Source organism: Manacus vitellinus, unplaced genomic scaffold, assembly GCF_001715985.3.
Source record: "Manacus vitellinus isolate BGI_N305 unplaced genomic scaffold, ASM171598v3 scaffold_14_pilon, whole genome shotgun sequence".
Lineage (NCBI taxonomy): Eukaryota > Metazoa > Chordata > Aves > Passeriformes > Pipridae > Manacus > Manacus vitellinus.
In genome coordinates, this window is record NW_021939063.1 from 13918994 (window position 1) to 13936494 (window position 17501).

At 37.2% G+C, this 17501-nt stretch overlaps 1 protein-coding gene across 6 annotated transcripts in view; it reads right to left on the reverse strand.

The window, feature by feature from the left end:
• The window catches only part of CACNA2D3 (calcium voltage-gated channel auxiliary subunit alpha2delta 3), a 403064-nt gene that overhangs the window by 254447 nt on the left and 131116 nt on the right, over window positions 1-17501 (reverse strand). The window lies entirely within an intron of this gene.

Here is a 17501-nt window from a genome sequence, read left to right on the forward strand (position 1 = left end):
CATGCACCCTCATCTCTGGACTTTGGTCTGCATGTAGTGTGACTGTTAATTCCATGAACCAGTAATAGTTCTTTTTCCTAAAAAGACCAGAATAATACTTTTTATTTGCATACAGTCTATAAACTCTCAAGAATGGCAGCTCTACTTTATTTAAATAATTCAGTCTCCTTTTTACTGACACATTTTTATGCACTAACATCTTTTTCCTGTGTTTTTGCATTTTGACGTTCCAATCCCATTTCTCTCCATGGAGCCCCAGCAATGATCCTCACCTCTAAGGATCTAACCAGAGTACAGAGGGCTTTCTCAATGGATGCATACCTCTGCATTTTTCTATCAGTCCACAGCATTCCACATATGCCAGAGAATACTCAGATAAACCTAAATCTACCCAAATTGAATGTGCAGGAGGTCTTTATATGCCTATAATTTTTCATCATTACTCAGTCACAAGCTGTTGCAGGTTACTTACAGAATATATTACTGTCTATTTTTCAAGCAAGTGACTTCCATTGACTCTGGCTGCCATACAAGTAGTTTACAGCCTACTTTAGAAGCTACTTCTACTTTAGAAGTCTTTTTAGAAGCTATGTCACATATATATTTAAGGCTGTAAAAAAACCATATTTGATGCTGTATGGAAAAGAGTATTAAAATCACAAAGTCTATATCAAATTCACACAAACAAAGGAAAACACATTCAGCCTTACCAACAAAAGGATATATTTCTCTCTACCACTGATGTTTTCAACGTCAGTGAAAACATTGTTTGTCCAATACTACTGACATTATAACAAATTTCTTTTGGTTTTCCTTCTCTTGGGAGACAGGCAAGTTTCTGAGACATTTTCTTATTGAATTTTGGGTGATCATCTTAAAAGAAATTTCAGAATTTGGAAACATTTCTCTGTAGACAAGTGACTACTATATTCCAAATAATTTCCAAGATGCAGAAAGGAGAGATTCTTATACAAGTATTTAGAACTTCACTGCATTTCTTTTGAAGATGCAGATGAACTTTTGCAATGCTGAAGATTGTAGGGATTACTTGTTTTTTTTAACTTTTCCTGCTTTGTCTCAAATAACCTGAACATTTTTACACTTATTCTTCATCAACTCTCTGGCTAGCAGTATCCTGAAAGATGTAAACTGGGGAATAGGCATCTACAGTCAGGCAACTCACATAGAAATGTTATGACAAATGTAGTAGAAAGGTCATCAATGGCAAAATCTGGATATACAAGAAGTTCAAGAGATTCCTGTTGTTCCTGGTATAGAAAAAAAAATGCAAAGGTGAAGTTCTTCATAGAACTTAAAAAAAAAATAATTAGATTTAAGGCTTCTTGAACCATAAGCGGCTGTGAAATCAGTCAGAAACACAGATGAATACACATGCCAGAATTTTGTGAATTCCACACAAAGAGAAAAATGAGGCATAGCACAACATAGCTATGCAAGAGGCCACTGGCAAAAAAAAATGTCCAGGGATAGCTTTTAAATATTTATAAATAAGTGCAACATTACAGTGGAGGGAATGAATGCTATAAACAATAGGGTCATATTGTAACTTTAATTAAAAAAAAAAAGGGCAAAATATCTGAAATACCAAAAGGACATCTTTAAAGGGACTTTGCGGGTGGGAGGGCACAGTTGGGTTTTTTAAAGAATCATAAATACTCTCAGACTTGTAGTGGGATGAGACAAGAGTGGCATCTAGTGGCTCCCATTGTTACGGTATTTATTCCCATTGAACAGCTGGGATATGGCCCATATGGTCCAGACCTGCTTTTCTACAGTATTCATTCCAACTGTCTGGACTGTAATTGAGCATCTGGTGAGTCCTGGACAGCAAAACTGGGGAGCAGGGGTGTGGGGAGGTTAACACATAAAGGAATAAAGCAAAGCGATATTATTTTCTGTTGATAATTGCTTTCTTGGTGATTCAGCTTCAAGGCAAGTAGATGGGAGGGTTTGGTTTTTTTTTTTAATCTGCAAGAATAAATTGTACACTCTTTTAGAAAAGATTTAGTAAAGCTATGGGACTAATAATGGTCTGTTCTTCATGTGTGAATGTTTGGTTACCACTGACTTCCAACTATAAAGCATGTTAACAGAGCACTTCATACATCATATACATTTGGTGACATTTTCCAAAATTTACTTAACACTCTTATGAGTTGCATACTTTTAACATGAAATTATTGAAAAAGAAGTTCCTCAACTGCAAATTTTGAAGATTCCTTATGAGAGAAGACAGTGTATTTGCAGGAACAGATTTCCTGAGAGTCATCCAGATTCCCTGGGGGAGGATCACTTGCCGAGGAAAAAGGTACAATATTATGGTATTAGAGAGACTTGATGAGTTCTTGATCCAGGTTCCATTTTAATTATGTATTATTAATCATTTTCCAGTTGGAAAAATCTACCATTGTCTATGGGCAACTAATTAGGAACTCATGTTTCTTAAATCAAAGAAATGTGTTGAGGTTTCTTTTGCAATGTGGGGTTGAGCTGAGAATACACAGCACTAGAGCATAAATTTTACTTCACAGTCCAAAAATTGTTCCGCTAGAACACAAATATACAGGAAATTAAATTGTGTATTATATTCCAAAACTGCTGAGATACTACAAACATTCAAATATCACCACTGAAAAGGCCATTTAAGTAACCTAATCTGCTTTGCATTTGCAGTTCTTATCTCTTTGAAACTGTTCTCTGATAATAAAAATAATTTCTCTATTAATCCCTGCACACAGTAACCACAGAAGGATAAGTACATATTAATTGATATTACTGTTTATGACTAGGATGGCAATGACAGTGAACGTTACAAATGCTGTTATTACCATCAGCAGTTCAGAACAGCACGTAAGGAGGATTTGAATTGTAATCAGTGTTAGACACAGAGCCATTAAACTAATATTTAACCTACATTTAACAGAATTGAAGTGTTGAATGGTAATACAAATTACATCATTGTATATACCTAAGACATTTAAAAAATTATGTAACACGGAATAAAATACAAAATCTGTGTGTATTGGCAAGTCATTGTGTTGCAGTTCAACTTACCAAAGTGTCAATTTACTCATTTACTTCAGAAGTGACTCTTTTTTCTTTTTTTTAGTTTTCAGAACTTAAACTGAAATTTAAAGCTAAAATTTCATTTTTGAAACTGAAATACAAAATTATTACAGATTTTTACAAAGTACGTTGACTCTACCAAAAATTGGCATTCACCAAGTCCAAACAGCAGGGGTTTGGTTATTTTTTTTTCCAAGCTTTTGGTCAAGAAAGGTCACTCTGGCTGCTTGATATGGTGACTGCTATGTGAAAAATTAAATTTAAATTTCTGGAAAATAAAGGATTTTGATAATATAGCTGCTGACTTACAATACAGCAAATGAGATTTGTTGGCACACATTGTCAGAATTGTTAAGTACCATCCTACTCCCAGTAAAAAAAGTTTAAAATAAAGGCAAACACAAAGTCCCAGTCAGTACATTGTCAGACTACACTGTGTGCTTCTATCCAGTATTTTGAATGTAGGTGACCAATTTAAAATCATTATAATGTTCCAGCTATTAAGTTTCCAGTATCTGTTCTATGATTATCGAGAAGACAACAGCTCTATGGCTTTTTGAAACACCTGCAAAATGCAAAATTTAATTTAGCTTTTCAAAGTTTGTTTTTCCCTCCTGGGCCAGCTCCACATGCCAAGTCACTCACCAGACCTCCCCCACAAGCTCGTGTTTAGGACAGGCTGTGTGTCCAAGAGTTCCAGTCCAGCTAAGTGGCAACTGAATTGCACTATTTGTTTGTGAAAGTAAAGAGCACACGGGAGTGAGAGACAGAGAACAGGACTCAGATGTGTTAACTGCTGTTACAAATGCACACACCATCACATGCGCGCATGCAAAGTAATCCCTGCTCTAGAGTTTTCCACCTAAACTCAAGGGAAGAGATTTATACAGATAGGCAGAGGACATCCATAAATAATTAGGTCATACTGATCATGAAGATAAGTGACACTCTCAGATCATCAACCACCTTACTCATCATCAAGGATTTGTGGAGGTGGGAGTGGGAGGGAGAAGCAGAGGATCACTTGTTGAAAAAGGACAATCAAAAAGAAAAAAAAATGTAATTAGTGAAACATTGGAAATGTAAGAACAGCCAACTCCCATCTGGAATCACCCACAAAAGCCAGAGACAGTGATTACAGAGATCCCCAGCAGTGCTGTCCTTTGCCAACTCCAATAAGCTGAGGGAAGTGACCATCTGCAGAGACCTGTCTGGTACCTGCCCTGGGTGTGTGAATGGTCGCTTTTGTTGAAGAAGTGGAGATGTGGTTTTAGTTAATGCAAGACAGTTCAACTGGTAAAATGTTACTAAATCAATTGTATATCAATATACATTCTGGTATCACAGCAGTTACAGTTCAGAGTGTAGGGTAACAATAATGGAAAACAGAACTTGCCATTATGTATCATTAAAGTATAATCAATTACAGGAATCTGTTAGTGCTTTCCTTCAGAGACTCAATCACAAGGAAACACAATCTACTCAAATGTGCAGATAACAAACGGAAATGATTTTTAAAACAAGGTGACTGGGTTGAAAACATTTCTAAAGATAAACTTTAACAGATTTCCTGACCTCATTTTATTAATGCAAAAGTCAAAATAGACAAAAATATTGGCTTTATATTCCAAGAATAGAATATGAAAGTTCCTATTAAATCTGGGCCTGGAGCATGTATTTTCCAGCCAACCTGCAAGATTGCATTTGCTGTATTCATCCTTATATATTTGTGTGTATATACAATGATGTCACTGTTTATGGCACTGTAAAGTCCTATTCAAAAACCACAGTTCTTATACTGTCCTTCTGGAGTTCACTTACACACAGGTTGAGGCAATGCTCACCAAATTCACCAGTTAATGTCAGGGCTTATCTGGAGCCAACAGCAGAGAGGTGTCTGCACACAGGGGTGAGCACACCCGTGCTCTCAGGGAGCCAGGCAACCGTGGCAAAGGCTAATGAAACCATCAGGCACATCCTTGGAGGTGCAGCAGAGGATTTGTCACTGCAGAAATGCTTTATCAGTCAAAAGTAGAGCTGAACTGCAGTCTGAAGAGAAAGGGCGAGACAGCAAATGAGACAGCTTTGTACCCCTTGTATCTCCTTGTGTCTCTCTCCAGATAAACCACCAGGAGCACTGGTGGTTTACACAAGTACCCCAGGAGAGTCCCCTACTAAGAAAAAAATCTGCTCAAACACTTTCAACTTGATAACAATCCCACCTCCCAGCTTTGACTTCTCATACACACAGAGGGAAAACAGGAAGATGAGGTGAAAATCTGCACTGGGATAGGATGAACGGGAGGGAACACGCTTGAAACGTTAAGGGGGGGAGGAACAAAAGATTGTGCAGGGATGGAGAAAAAGCTACCAAGGCTGCCTCCCCATCCTGCTGCTGCTGTTGCTGTGGGGGCAGAATTTGAAGAGGGGAGGAATTGAGTCAGGCACCCTGGTGAGGAGTGCAACAGAAAGGAGAGAAGAGCATGAAGAACCACTCAGAACTGTGCTAGGGCAGCAAGGTCACTGGGCTGGGCAGAAAGGCTTGGACCGACCTTGGAGCCTATGAGACCTCCCACAGATTTTCACCACCTCAGATGACCTCTGTCCAGATCATTTTATCTCATCACAACTCCGTAAACCCCTTCAAAAAATCACAAACACTGCATAAACTCACACAAGCCCTACAAATTGTACCAGACCTCCTCACCTTGCTGCCACAACCAGCTGGTCTTTGCCAGCCCAACTGGCAGCCCATGGTCCATCCAACACAGCACATCCCCCTCAGCTTGACTCTTCTTTGCTGTGAAATCCTGTTTTGCACATGATGCTGAAAGCTCTTGAGCTGACTTTGTCAGCAGGAGCTTCACACAGGCACAGAATATCCATTAAATGTTTCACTAGTGTCTCTGATAGGCACCTTCTGGACCCACAGCAATATTTCTCTGAGCACACGCTCCTCATTTTGAAAAACTAACTGGATGCAGAATAAGATTGCAAATCCCTTTTTTTACATCCCAACTGAATAGTCCAAAAGCTTTAGCTATATAGCTGATAGTTTAAATCTGCAATATGAAACACATAAAATGTAATATTAAATCAAATTACTGTTATTGTAATGTTGGGGGGTTTTTTCCTCTTTTTTTTTTAAATGAACCACAAACAAAACACTTATTTAAACTTGACCTGTATGATTTTTCAAGGAACATACCATTGTTTTTTTTCCAAGCTTTTCCCATAGGCAAGTACATCTTCTATTTTTTATTTCATCTATTTATATACTGAACCATTGCACTTAGTCACAAAACTCCTGGCCTTATCTTAGACATGGTCTTTCACCAGAAGGGGGTTTTTGTGGGTCTTTTGGGGGTATTTTTTAAGCAGGACATCTCCCACATCATAACCCACAAAACCAGACAATATACATAAGGTTGAAGTGCAGAACTGTGAAAAGAACTATTAAAACATAAGTACAAAACTGTACATGCATTTAAATATGCATGATTATTTCATACTATCTGTCATGGTCAAAAGTGTATGTAGAGTACAGCTCAGAAGACTGTGCTTCCAAGTCTGAAGGTTTTACACATCATCACAGATTTCTCATATTTTGAAATTTTCAATTTTTACATTAAAAAGACCTGAAAGTCATTAACTGTGGCCCTTGACATTGATCTATCTATTGTGTTTTGTGCTGTTACCTTTTATTCACGGAAAACTAATTGCTTCTGCTTTTCCGAATAATTTTTAAAAAAACCTTAAATGTCACCAGTGACTATTTCACAGGCAGAAGCTTTCAACTAACCATTAGAAAATTTTCAAGTGTATTTTTATGATTAAAAAAACCCCATAGCTCACTGAATTCAGATAAACCCTGTATATTATGAATCGACCAACCACGATTGATGAAATGATGCGTGAAAATAGAGACAGAGGCAAAATAACCTACTTGAACCCAGAAAATTTTTAGACAATAACCATTACCAGCTTTAATTAACTTTAACACAAAAGCGGGGGCTCCTTCTGTTTCAAGTTAATGAAGCTCAACACATAGACACTACAATTAGAGACAAAAGCATAAGTCTAAAGCAAGTTATATTTGAGGATTGAAATAATGAGCTTGGCATTTTAATTTTGTAGTCAGCAATTATGTGAGATTCAGAAACAAAGAAACAATACATACAATGGAAACATTAAGGTACAAATGCAGCTGGTTTTCACTCAATATCTTTCTTATAAGCCAAAGGCAAGAAAGTAATTTTTTTTCCCCTATAATAAGCAGTATGTGCAATACCCTGGAAATACTTTGACTGTGATCATCTAAGATTTACTCACTTTCATACTACACAAGTCAGAAACGTGACCTCATCTAAAGCTCTGAACCGCTTAGTGACTCCTATCTTGCCTTTCTCATATATATTCATTAAATCTTTATCTGTAATACTGTTATTTCCATTTAAAATGATTGTTGTGTAGCAAAAAAGCTGCTCTCCCACAAAAATGAATAAACCTAGACCACTTCCACCCTTTTCAATAATTTGCCTATTTCTAAATACTAGGTTGGAAGAATATATGACCCTTAACTTAATCTCATCACCAAGCACCTCCAAAAAAAAAAAAAAGGCACAAAAAGAGAAAAGATGGTCTGCTATTTATGTCTCCCATTTATAGTTTATTAAACCTAGAGATAATAGGAAAAAGGTGGAAAAAAAGCAAAGAATGTCTGGGCTGTAGTATCAGATATCACTGTTTATTACTGGCTATCTGCCTAGTAATCATAAATCCATTGGGTAATATTCTCAAATCTTTTGCTTTTCAGGTAGGTGTGAGCCAAAAAGAAAAAAAGTTTAATTTTCTATGAAGAGCAGAAAACAGCAAGCACAGCACAACTGGGTACCAGGATGCATAAATATTCCTGATTACAAACCCTTGCACATAAAGCAAACAGGAAGAGTTTGAAGCTAACAGTGTGTACATCATGCAAAAGGTATCTCTGTCCCAAAAGATAGATATCACATAGACTATGAATGAACTGCTCCAATAAATTATATTATTCCTCAGAGGGGAGAGTAGAGCAATGTTATAAACAGTGACTTCAGAAAAGTGAGAACAATAGGGCATTGAATTTTGTAAGAGTGAATTAAGGATCTTTTTTTTTCCTGGAGGAGAGCTCAGTATCATTGACCAATGAGCCTTATAAATAATAACATTAACTCCAGCACTGCCTGTTCCCTTAAGCACCTTTGCATCTTGCACTTTCAACATATCAGAAACTAAATGTATCTACAAAATAAGTAAAAATACATACAAAATTAAGTAGAGGTTTCAAATAAATTTTTTTAAATACACTTTAGAAAGCACGTGATCCTGGTAGAATGCACATCTCAGACACACAGCTTTGATGATACACTGAATGTACCTTTGGTGCAGAAGTCTTAACAAATCAAAAGCAACAATCCCTGTACATCAGCTCCTCCTTGTGCTATCTGATACGTTGTGAATATCCACGGATAAAGGAGAGCTAAGCCAAAGAAGCACTTTTCAAAATGAATCTCGATAGGATCAAAATCCTCAGATCTGTCCCTTGCCTTTGGCATCACTTAAATCAAGGAGAGTAGTTTTGCTAAAACATTCACTGAGATCTTGACAGGGCTAGGAATGTACAAGTAAATCTGACTCCCAGAGTGAAGCTGCTCAGTGCTGAGGGCAGGGCAAAGGCACAGGGCTCAGAGTTCTGCCACTGAGTAGCTGACCTTGTCTGCAGCAGAAAGCTAAAAGCTAATTAGAAAGCATTTTCAGAAGGTGACAAGCTCTCTATTTATTTTATTTTGTTTTTCTGAAGAGGAATAACCACTAATTTCTAGGCCACAAGTCTGAACAAAAAAATGTCAAACAACTGCCGCCATGAAGTGAATTTCAATGCCAAACTCCTGTTTGCTATCACCAGTACTGCAAACATCAGGCATTGGCAACTCTAAATTCATCTTGTATGGTCATTCCCCTGGCTTTTGAGCTGCTTTCTTAGTTAGCTGGAATTGGAAATTGATAGGCCCATAAATATCTACTAGTGACACAATATTAAACACATCATCTCTGTCTGCTCTGACAACGATAAGCCAAGTTTCTCTGAGGTTTACAGCAATCTCAAGGAGCATATGTTTTTCAATAACATTGTGATCTTTTTCCTCATCTCCTATGCAGTCTTCCTCCTCACTCCCTATGCATACCTGTTTTGCCTGACTTCCTGAAACTTTTTTTTAAATGTTATTTGAATGTTTACCTACTTTTAAGTTCACTGAAAGTTTTAAGTAGTTGAAAATGGCTTCTCCATTTTAGCCTCACTATAAGCAAAGGTAATGGCTTTAGAGAGACTTGCAAAAAGATTACTGTCAGTACTCTTGAAACACTAAGATATTAACACTTCACAGATTTGCCCTTACACATTATTAAGTATTTCTCCTTCTCCAGTGCTCTTTCCTGCACGTTACAGCCTTCTGACACCTAACCTTTTTGTGCACCATTTCTGCTTCCTTCTGCATCTTCCACATCCCTCCTTCACAAATTGCAGTTTCCCCTTCAGTTTAACCTGTTCTGCCTACTCGGACATCCCTGCCCAGGGCCAGGGGTTTGGGGCCCACGAGGAGTCCACCTTCCCAAAAAAGTCTGGTTTGAAATGCAGGGAAAGCTGCCAATGGCTCAATTATAAACTGTAGCATGCAAGGTTCATATGCTGTTTTGACAGGGTGGAAAGGCAATCCCATTGGTAGAAGCTGCTCTGATTGGGGCACTCTTGGAAGGAATGCTGGACATCTCGAAAGAGTAAATTGTTTTGGATTGTCAGGTGAAGTTCTTGCAGGTTTACACCCACTCCCAGCTTGATATGACAAATGTCAACCTAATTTTAAGGCTGCAGTTTTAAGAATTGTTATTGATTTTCTGCCAAAAGTTCATTTCAGACTGTCTCTCTTTTCTTTCTTTCCTTTACCTGCTTGAAAGTGAACACATCTGTTTTATGTGACTAATTTCTTCTGGTACATCATTATCCTTTTATCTGAAAAATACTAGTTTATTCCTGTCTGTTCTACTGGAATAATTTACAGACTTGCCTTGCAAAAACGGTAAAGAAAGAATTCTGTATTGCAAACAACCAATTGTTTTATCACCATTCTAAATAGAACTTCCGTTTTACTTATAACCTTAACCCATGAATAGATGTGAGTATGCAAGAATCTCAGCTTTTAGTTCTTTTAAACATGTCTCTGACTCTTATAAGATGCTTACAAAGAGCATAAAAAAAAGCAACCTGGAAATACTTAGTGATTTGAGCATGGGAAAGGAAAAACTGTATATATGTATTATATGTATGTAAATACTTTCTGTTCCATCTTGTTGCTGCTGTTAGATGAGACCTGTGAATCTTCTTAGTTTTGGAAAATACATTTCTTTTTTGCAGAATTGTGCCAGAGAGGAGAATACTTGTACTGCAGTTCAAAACTACCCTCTGAATCAAGTGGAACAGAAACTCAGACTAGGGCCTCCGAGATCCAAAACAACTGCCCCATCCATCAGGCTTTTCTGAGCTGAGCGTCCCACAAACTCTTCTGCTGCAGTTGTTTCACATAACACAAATAATTTAATATTCACCAGAGAAGCAACTTGAACAGGTTTCTCATATCCTGAGAGCCCCACCTATTTGATTATGAGCTGCTCCAAAGTGGAGGTTTCTCTTGCTCAGAAAAACCTTTGGGGCATCTCAGTGTTTAATCAGAGAACTCGAAATTTTGAAAACACTCACGGGATGAGAAAACTATTTCCTTCTCTCTTCTGGTAGCAAGCAAACATAATAAAGGGTCAAATAAATGTAAAAGCTAAAGTCTCAGGAAAACAACTTTATCAGCCCAGTCATACAGTTCTTTGACAGTTCCAAGTTTCAGATTACTGTAATTATTTACAGCAGGTATCACCGGGCAAAAGGCACCGTGTCTGTATTTGATGGGTAGAACTGAATTTATAGTGTGTTCTTCAGCACACACCTCACACACTTCAGATAGTGATTGCTATTACAAGAATAAATCCAGAAACGTCTGGAAACTACTTCTGGCTTAAGGGTACCAAAAGGATGAGTCCTGTAACTGCAGTCAGAAGAATGACTCTCTTTAACTGTGTGCCAAACCCTCTCAAAAGCAGAGCACGTCATGTGCAGTAGCAAATTCAGACCAGAGCTGCCGGTTCCTCTGCCCTCAAGCCCCGTGTAGACAGGACAGCTATTGAACTAGACAGGCAGAGAATTACTGTTCTCTTTGGATGGCTCCCTTAGACAGGGCAGAACAGCACCAAAATTACGAAATGGCTGAAAAATCATCTCCTGCACCTTGGCTTCTGAGACAGTGAGTTAAACTCTGCCATTCTGTGCCTGGCTATCAAACTCACTCCTTGTCGACAGAAGTTATGAACATGCATTAAAGTAAAATCACTCTAGCTATTTGCATTTGATTTGTTTGTAGTAAAAGAAGTTAGTTCTTAGAGAAATGTGTGGAAGAGAGGGAGAAGTAACAGAAATTATCCACTGATCATAATTGTCTTAAAACGTCAAAAATTTTCTCTCAAAGCTCAGGTAAAAAATAAAAAAAAAATAAATCTACAGAACTCCAAAGTGTAAAAAATAATAAAGTCATTCATAATTAGAAGATGAACTAAAATATTGCTAGCCTAGCTTCACAGAACCTTGTTTTTCTGTTTGCTTGCCAGAGAGGCAGAAAACATAAAAGCTTTGAAATTAAAATAATCCAAAAGGTACATGGCCCCTCTTCCTCTGTAGTCTTTCTGATACTTAATCCCTGCCATGCATGCAGAGCAAAAGGGAAGTGAAAGTCTTCCTCTGAAGGTTACCTTACTTGTGCATGAGTTCTACTGAATTTTTCAACCAGTAACATCTGAATCCACTGATGTCTCAACAGTTCCACAGTCATTTTAGTTTTCCTCTTGCCAGCTTCAACAAATAAATAGGAAAGAATAGACAAGCCAAAGTGCTCTCCACTGAGAGGGCTAAAAATCTGAAAATCAATTTGTTGCAGCATTAGAGCAGTTGAGAAGTCCTTAATTTGAGCTCACAGAAATCAATAAGAATAATACAAATCTAAAAACTGCAAAGCTGAACCTTTTTTCACTTTCAGAAAAAAGTATTGAAGTATTTTATGAAAGAAAAAAATAACAAAGGAAAAACTAACACCAAATAAAAACTCTAACAGATGCTTTTACAATTTAAATGTGGCCTGCTGTGCCTTGTGGTTCTCTAGCTCACTACACACTCATGCTTCTGTGCCCTTTTTCCATCCTCTTAGCCCTCAAACTGCATTGAAACTCTTGAGAGTTTGGGGCTTTGGTACTGCAGGTGGTTTTTAATGACATTCTGAATTCTGTGCTTACTGTCTTTCTTTCGTCTCCCTTATCTTTTGATCAGTACTAAAAACTTCAAGCTATTCAGAAAATTTGGTAAGAACAAGACTTCTGCAGGTTCTGGCAGCATTTCTACATCATGGATGTATCCAAATTATGCCTTCAGCTGGATGAATATAACACAGAGGAGAACCCACCGCAGTATCACAAGTGTTAGAGTAAGACGAAGAGGAAAAGAGCAGGAAAGAGCTCTCGAGGCAGATTTTACAACTGAATAAACTATAATGCTTCCAGGCTTTGCAGCTACTTCTGCAGGAGTTGCACAGGGCCATGAGAAGTTTACAGTTCAGATTGGTGCCAGCTCTTCCTCCTGCCTTATTACAAGCTACAGGGACACCCTGTACTGCATCCAAATGCAGCTGACAGCACTTGGGTCTGCAAAATATTTCAAAGAAAGTTTAAAAAGGAATTTAGGCTCTTTCCAGGCTTGGAGTGTAGAAAGCTTGATTTCTGATTTAGGAAATAAGCTGCTTGGATAAATACTCCATGAAGCACATCAAACTTCAGATGCTGCACAGTTATTTTAAATGCACTTTTCAAAAAGTCATTTCAATCATTGGTTCCAAGTGCTTGAAGTCCAACGGACTTCCTGTTCCATTGTGGAGGTTCAGGACCCTTCAAGAGCTGACTTGAGACTTGTGGATATTATTCTAACAGCCAGAAAAATATTAATAGACTGTAAATCTTGTTATCATGTGCCTCATGCAATATTAGTGAGATAATAAATATGCAAAGAGACTTTTCTGAAATACTAACATAAAAGTAATGCCTGTGTTATAATAGGAGTTTAATAAGATTATGTGGAATAGCTATTCTCAATTATCTTTTGTCCTTGTATTTTCCAGTACCTGATGTCAATGTAATTACCATCTATTTGTTTAAATTTTGATTAAATCCCTAAGCATTTAATAATCCATCATTATAAATTTTTGCCTGGCATCATTATACTAAATAAACATTTTCGTCAGATTTTTTTTATTTTAAAGTAGCAGCAATTTAAGTTATGCTTTTATATCCATATTTAAGCTTTAGATCTAAGTGCTGAATTTCAAAATTACTAAAAGTCAGGTAGCTCCCTTTGAAGGTCAACAATAAACTATTGAGCAATATTAACAGTTGGAAGGTTAGACCTAAAAGCTGTAAAGTACATTAACTGGACTAATTCTGTTCCTCAGCCCTCTTTTGATATTTGTGCTTTCTCCTAAACATTTGGAGTCTTACCATTTGTACATTTTCAAAAATCATTAAATATGTATAAAAAAGTACATTGTTCACATGTGTAAACCACTGGAAACCCCTTAACTCTCCATCTGCTGATTTCACAATGTTTTTTATTTAGCCAACATATACAGTCTGAGGGTCAGGGTGAGATTTTTCAAGGACACAAAATGCAATTTGGAGTTAACAGACAGCAAAATCTGGCAAACAGGTACCTAACTCTGGTACAGTTTTGCAAATCTTTTCCTTAAGGCTCTGCCATATGTTATAGATCTAAAGGAAATGAATAATGAAAAGCAGCCTTATACTATTATTCCTTTTTTATCCCACTAAATTAACTTTAAGAGTATTCTTAAAAGAAAGTAATCTTTTCCTAAAAACTATTTTATTAATCCTCTTCTAGTCTTGGGACATAAAACTGAAATAAGTTCAACTATCTTAAAGTACTGGCACTTGAATCTCTCCTGTCTTGTACAGAAAGTGAAACTACAACAACCAGGAAGGAAAAAAATCTAGTAATTCCGGTGCATCAACTAGGCACCAGCTTTGGTTCTATTAAAATAACCTTGCTTTTTTATCACCACATCACACACATGCAGAGAAAGCTCAGCAGGAATGTAAATCAAGTGAACTAATGAACTTAATTAACACACAGAAAATAAAAGAACTACCCTGCAGATATGTATTTATAATGGAACCAGTCAGCAAATGAACAAGTATTCATAATGAAATTTTGTATGACTTCCTCTTGTCATTGGAGTCAGAAGTATGAAAACTGGGTAGGAACCAAGTATTATAAATCTTTATTCTAAAATTATTTTTTTAAAAGTTTGCAAGAAACAAAGCACAAGTTATTTTTACAGCTCCATTGAGAACTCCAGCATCAGTCCCACTGCTGAGCATCCACATCCTGAAACTATGGAAACCCAGAAATGATCCAGTTCCATGATAGGAATCCCACTCTCACTCTGTTCAGGTGGTAACAATACTCTGCACGTTTCTGTCCAAAGGGCTCAGACCCAACGACACAAACGGATCCCTCAGGAGCACTCTGAGTGTGCTTTGCCACCTCACCACCAACTGCACGAGAGCAGCAGCCAGGCAACACCTTGGTGTACTTCTACCCTACAAAATCTGTCCAGTTTCTAGTGGTTTTAGGAGATGTGGCGGGAGGAGAGAGCCTCTACACCTGTGTGATTATATCAGCTGCATACACAACAAATTCTTAGGTACATGACAGCTCCAGGGAAGAGTTTTCCACTTCAGAGCCTCTTCCCAGGGCCTGAACACCATTTCCCTGACAGTTTCTGGGAACCACAACAAGGCAGTTCACACCTTAGGAACACACAGCCCAGCACAACGGCAGTAAAAGATCAGGAGGCCAAATTTCAGCTAACAACGATTATGGTATTTGAAAGTTCTTTTTAATAGATCACCTCCCAACAGAAGATGTTGTCCTCTTTATTATCTTTCTCTAAAAATTTTTCTCTGGTAAACAATTAAGTCAAGAAAAGTAAATGACGGTTGTAGAATCACTTCAAAACCTGCAAAATCTGATATTCTTGGTGAGTGTGTGCTTGGCAGTTCACCTCTATATTGGGGTTTTTTTCATTGTGTTAAAAACAGAAAATCAGGAGGAATGGCTTTATTTTAAACAGAGATGAGCACAGAGATAGTGCCCCATATAAAGCAAGATGAACAGTTCTTTATGCCTGTGAATATATTGTGACAGGGTAACTTGCTGTAGCAATACAAATGCTAATTCATCTTTCATCCCCAAGTACATTATTAGGCATGACTAAAGAAAGTGATTCCACTTACAAACTTGAAAATAGTATTTAATAAGAGAGAATAACTTGCAACCATATCCACCAGGTGAGAAAACCCTAGACTGGGTTAAAGGCTCAAACATAAGTAACATTTAGAAGGTTATTTCCTCATAATTTGCTACAAATGCAGCTCTTGGTTCACATCCCTAACAGGAAAAAAAAAGAAGAATCTCCTAAAGCATAAATATTGGAGAGTAAATCTTTAAAGTCTGTTCTCACTGATTCATAGTTCAGCCATTACTCAAATATGCAATACATAATGCTGATGAGTTAAACATCACATCACCCCTTTTGATTTATTTCTTTCAATTGTCTGGGAATTTTATTTATGTTTAGGACTATAAGGTGTTTTTTGGTAATGCCAATGGATTCAGTTCAGGGTTTGATAGTTGAGTGCTTAGATCATTACACAGCATTACAGTATATTGATTAGAATACCTATGGAATATCTAAGGACAAATCTAATAACGTACTAAGAAAAATGCCCAGAAGGGATCAGGTCTAGCCTAACCAAATGATACAGTTTCAGCATTGCTGAAGAGAATACCAGCAGTCTAAAAGGTGAACTCTCCCAGTTATTATTTTCTTTAAGTTGGTGCTTTTCTACAGTCAATAAAAATATTAATATAATTTTATTTCTCCCTTATATCATTTTTATGTACTAACACAATATTATCTATACTGTCCTCAAGACGTAGAAGCTGATGTTGGACAAATAAAAAGCACAAAAGGACTTTCTTTATGTGCTTTCTGAATTTCCAGAATATCTGAGCACAAAGAGCTCAGGCTGGTGCTGTATCACGTATCACTAATTCAAAGCACTTAATCCTGTCTTGCACACGTCGGCCAAAGCAATACAAATGCCAAAAAATTCCTCTTTGAGAGCAGAATTGTATACACTGTAGATTATATAAGCCTTCTGTCCCCCTCCACTTGAATGTACACTATCAAATCATCCTGGCCATTACTTTATATTGAGCAGATGGTATTATGAGATTTTGATAAAGAACAACAATCACCCAGCAAGGGTTGCAAAGAGGTCGCTGAAACCAAGATTAACAATTGATTAGCTTTAATGGACCGTGACAGTAATAAACAACACAGCTCCACACAAAGATTTGATTGTCCTGTTAATGCTGCTGACACAAATGGCTTTCAACTGCCTTCCTGAAAGTGTTAATATCGCCAGAGCCTCAGTAAACCAAGGACTTCCTCAAAGTGAGAACTATCCTGCAGAGAAGAAGCACTTACTGTAGCCCTCTGAAAGATCTTCCATGAAGTGTGTTTCTGATTTATTCAGACAATAGCTCCTATTTCTCCAAGGCTTAAAGTTCAAAAAACCAAAATGCAGCACACCTCTGCAAGGCCGGAATGTGAGGGAACTCTAAAGCATTTGAATACAGAAGCCAGCGCTCATCAAATGTACAACAACAATGTGAATTATCATTTTCAGTGTGCTCATTTTATCCTTACTCCACTGTGGGCTGATAGACCCCAGTATTACAGCCTTCTGAGCTCAATTATTTTATCCTAGGCTCTGATAAATTCACTCTATTTTTTTTCCCTTTCTGCACAGAAATAAGTAATTTGTGTCATATTTTCATTAAATTAAAAGGTTTTGTGATTACTGGACATAACCATGGTAAAATCTGAAAACAGAACCTACAGATCTGTTTATTTCTTAGATACATGTATGGGAAAAAGTCTGTGGGAAAAGTCTCTGTTTCCCTTAACACTTAAGCCAAAAATTTAAATAGACTTACAGCAAATATTCACAGAAGGTTTTAAAATTACATCTAGGTAGAGACAAAGCAAACAAAACTCCACCTAACATGGCATTCAAGAAACTAAGGATATAGGAATTCATTAAAGGTAAGGAAGTACTTACTTGTTTAAGCATTGAGTAAGACTTGC